This window comes from Pseudoliparis swirei, chromosome 24 (genome assembly GCF_029220125.1).
Source record: "Pseudoliparis swirei isolate HS2019 ecotype Mariana Trench chromosome 24, NWPU_hadal_v1, whole genome shotgun sequence".
In the NCBI taxonomy this organism is placed as follows: domain Eukaryota; kingdom Metazoa; phylum Chordata; class Actinopteri; order Perciformes; family Liparidae; genus Pseudoliparis; species Pseudoliparis swirei.
The window spans coordinates 25,915,485-25,920,112 of NC_079411.1; the positions used below are offsets into that span (position 1 = coordinate 25,915,485).

Consider the following 4,628-nt stretch of genomic DNA (forward strand, 5'->3'; position numbering starts at 1 on the left):
TTTATATATATACACACACCAGTTCTCAGTTGGAAGTTCCACCATTCACTTGAGGCCACTCGACCTATTCTCTGGGAGAATTGTGGTATTTGGGTTAGGTGGTCGGTATTTATGGTTGTATTAGTTGTAGCTCTTGTGTTCTAATGTGAGCTATAGTTTTTACTCTATATGTATGTGTGTATATATTGTCTCGAACTAATTATAAATAAATATGATTCATACATGTACAAGAAATAATTTGATGTCCTTTTAATAAACTGTTTTTGATATTATTTCCGATTGCATTTCTTTTTTCCCCATTGATGCATATTAAATATATGTCGGTATGTAAAGTAATTGATCCGGGCCAAATGAGCTGCTTTATGGAAGGATCCAAATTGAATGAATATGGGTGCATACGGCTGTACATCTAGCCACTGATCCGGAGCCTATGACGCATCCGGGAGGGAGTCAGTTTGCTATCTGATATTAATTGTGTTACATTGAACTGGAATAGGCCTTTACTGTTCAAAATATTGAAAATGACAATGCTATTAAAAACATTTGATTTCCACATTCCAAGTTGTGCAAGTAAAAAATAGAGATTTATGCCCACATGGACACTTCCAGGCCGGTTAAATTAACTGGGTTTGCCCTAACGACGGAGGCCCGATTCTGCCATAGTTGCTTGCTACTTTGGGCGTCCTTTAGCCGGCAAAAGACAGTAACCTTTGCCCATGTGATTGAGGCCCAGTGCTGCTATAGTGCATGCAGTCTTGGGCATCCACACAACGGTGAAAGAGGGGGAGTTTAGCCCTAAGAAAGTAGGCCTTGTGCTGCTGCAGTGCATGCTGTCTTGGGCATGCGTAATTCAGCCAAAGACTGTGCATTTAGCCGGGGGAATTGAGGACAGCAGTTTCTTTATCCGAGAAACAGCGTTGTTGGCTGCCTTTAATTCAACCTTTTCAGCCTGGACGCAGAGCTCAAGTAGTCTTGAATGTGCCTCCAAAATGTATGGTATTTGGGGTTAAATCAGCCTTTTCATCGTTTTCACGCAAATTTGCAGACTTCCCGCAGTTATACTCAGCCAATTTAGCCTGGAGATGATGCTGTAGTGCATTATCAAACTGCACAATTACTGTTGAATCTACCTTGCTTCCATAGACAACTAAAATACTTTAAAGACATTCACTGTCTACAGTGAGCAGTTGAACAATTAAAATGTACATTGTCCCATATAAAGGATGGCTAATGGCCTAACTACTTTGGCCAACACCTTGGATCTGCTGGATTTGAGCTATGCAGAAGAATAAAGACAAGAAGAGGGGAAATGGCAATGGATTGACTTGCTACATGCGGTTAAAAGTTTGAAAACATGTTGCAACTTGTATGGGATAATGGCCATGTTGGCAAATGAGTGTTGCTGTGGGCAAAGGCTGAACTCTAAACCAACCTGCCGCATAACACTGCAACACAGTTAGGGGGAAATGACATTGTCATGTTTGCACAGTTGGCATTTTGGTGGTTCTAAAGGAAAGGTCAGGGATTTGTTAAAATGCAAGAGGGTCATACTATGGGCCATCTGAATGTAAATAGAATGTCACCATGATATCAATCCAGCGATAAGCAATATATGCAGTGATTATTGTTGATTGCTCCATCTCAATTGCCGTCATCAGTCCTCATTTGGGTTATTGTGCACTAAAACTATTGGCACTAAAACTTTTTTTAAATATTTGGGTGCTTCATTTTCTTTAATTAAAGAACCACTAAACACTGGGCCTCTACTTGTGTGTTCTTGTGTTGAGGCTAACCGGGGAAATAATAGTAATAATACAAATAATAATCTACCACTTCTGAGTAGACTCAATGTAGAGGAAACGCTTCATATGGATCAATGTGTTGGAGTTCTGTTGACTGTAGACTAGTAAGTATACTACAAAGGAATTGAATGACCAACCGTCGCCCCTCTCAGCCGGCCTTAAAACATACTAAGTGTGGAAATATATATATATATAGCCTACCATGTGTCTATGTGTGTTTGTGTTAACCTATAGGTATTATTACAACTTTACCATATAGTATTTCATTTGTATTCATACACTGCAATGGAAAGAGTTAATTGAATATACCAGCCTATAAATACAACTAAATACAGAGATTTCTTTAGTTTCTTTCAAAACAAGTCATCTTTTTCTATATGTGTTATGTTACCACGCTAAAACCATTGCTATTGGCTGTCTCCCCACGTTGCTTTGAACATGATTGGATAATCTGCCTGTCACTCAGAGAATTGGCCAATGAGAAATGTCCGCGCCGCGGATTTGAAATTACGTCTGTTCGAGCGGGAAGCCGCAGCGGGGCAGGCGCTACTCGGCAGGTCTGCTAGTGTCTGCTGTTGACCTACCTGCATTATTACCTGAAGTATTTTACATATGCCTGCGATTTTAACTTGTGGGATGTCAACGGAGAAAGAAAGACTGGGACACAGAGGAAGGATCATACGGGATGTGGTGACCAGCAAAGTTACGTGAATTGATATCCTGCTAAATTATTGAAGATATCAGGTAAGAAAACATTTTCACTGTTACTTTCTGAAACAACCTAATGTAATTTTCTGTTTGGCATAGTTTAAACATATTTCATTTAGACATATGGAAACAAATTAATCATTTTACATGTTTAAAAGTAATGTTATTACATTAAAATCAGTTAATTAGTGTGTTTAATACAGTTCATAATGGATTAAATAATGCTATCGGTGGATAAACGGACTGTTACAAAGAGTTTGGTTAGCTAGTTAAGTAAACTAGCTTCAGGTAACGTTAGCTTGTTGGCATGATTCTGTCTCACAACCAGAAAAACATACTTGAATGTGGTTTAGGGTGGGTGACATGGATATAATTGACAGTATTCTTCACTTTTTCGAACCGTACTGCACACAGCACTGGACCCTGAGCAGTGCATGGCCTGCAAGATCATGAGAAGGCTGAAGAACCAGGAGTGACAAGATACCACTGGATGGTGGGGCACATAATTCCACTCGGACAGGTAAGCAAACAGCCAAGACATAGAGAGAGATAGGATTTGTTCTTACAAAAAACAATATAAAACAGCAAACATGTGCATTTAAACAGAAACAATACACACATACATACTGTAAAAATGTGTTGTGTTCATTTAAGAAGCCTGCTCAAAACAAATGCATGCATGAGTTAGTCTAAGTCAGACTGGGAAATAAAGCCTCTAATTTTTATAAATGTTTCTGAGTTGGAAAAAGGCACCTTGGTGATGCTGGTGATATGATTCTTAAAATTGAGTTCACCTTCCATGGTCACTTATAGGTTTGTGATTTGTTTTTAGTGATCTGAAAATGTCTGTTTACCAACGGTCCCCATCCAACCTGACAGAGCGTGTGAGGATCTGCAGAAAAGAATGGCAGAACATCCCCAAATCCAGGTGTGTAAAGCTTGTCGCGTTTTATCGAAGAGACGAGGCTTTAACCGTGCCAAAGGTGCATTAACTAAGTACCAAGTAAAGGGTCTGAATACGTATGTCAATGTGATAATCCAGTTTTCTTTTTATTACAGGGTATTGAGTGTAGATTGATGAGGTAAAATTAATTCAAATGATTCTATCATAAGGTTGCAACATAACAAAATGGGAAAAAAGTCTGAATACTTTCTGCATGCACGAAATATGTGGTGGCAGTTTTTTTCTGATTCATTTTCACATTACCCTTTTCAACACTGATAATAGCTAATTACACGAAACTTTCTTATATTTTTCAGCTCAATAAGGATTGGAACAACATTGACGGGGGGAAACACCCAAAGTCCATCACTCGTAAGTATCCACTGCAGCATATATAAAAGATATTAGTCCATTTGAACCACTATTGCAAAACCTTACATTGTGATTAATATTAGATATGATTTCTCAAGTACTTTAATGATCTGAGCAAAGCACTTTTTTAAGACAGTTCTTCCACTGGCCATAAAAAAAAACTGAGGAGCTTTTCCTTCGGCCTTCCTTTGAGTTGTACGGTGGCCCTGAGAGGTCAGGGCACTGCAACTTAATAAAACATGCTAATAGACAAAACACAAGCAAATTAAGAAAACAACTTCATCAAATTGACAGCACATGTGCAGCATTTAGAAAAAGCACTGCAAATTCAGACGACACAACACGGTACAGAAAAGCGCTGCAAATTAAGAAAAAGTGTTTCAAGAGGACACTAAATCGTGATGAACACAGCTTGGACAGGCTTGCTGTTGCTATGGTTTGTGACTCATGAAGTTATTGAAATCGGGTATTGTATCATCTGTTTACGTTGTGGACCTACAATATGCTACTGCTCTACTCACCGGAAAGTGAGCTGCATGCACCTCGCAGGACCTTGCAGAGCGGAAAAGCTGAATTATATCAGTCATTCTAATTATTTCTGAGGAGATTTGACAGATTTTAAACTGTACTATCCGGTTTAACAGTGTGGACAGACAGCCTGTAGCCTGCATCATATTCATGTAGGCATTATTAGACAAAAAAAATATACAGACGTATAGTCTACAGTAAGCCAAGCATTCCCATGAGACTTCTTTCCTTGAAAAATCCCCAAACAGACCACTATTACCTTACCTGAAATGAAC

General features: G+C 38.9%; 1 long non-coding RNA gene across 3 annotated transcripts in view; it reads left to right on the top strand.

Moving 5' to 3' along the window:
• The first annotated feature begins 2,352 nt into the window (after positions 1-2,352).
• LOC130189516 (uncharacterized) overlaps positions 2,353-4,628 on the top strand; it is a 3,618-nt gene continuing 1,342 nt past the window's right edge. The window contains exons 1-5 of one of the 3 annotated variants that reach the window (XR_008830816.1): positions 2,353-2,546; positions 2,925-3,030; positions 3,343-3,438; positions 3,570-3,592; positions 3,771-3,825. This is a non-coding gene — a long non-coding RNA (uncharacterized LOC130189516). Of the gene's footprint in view, positions 2,547-2,687; positions 3,031-3,342; positions 3,439-3,569; positions 3,593-3,770; positions 3,826-4,628 lie in introns of those variants that run through there. The other 2 variants (XR_008830815.1, XR_008830814.1) reach the window with 2 other exon arrangements.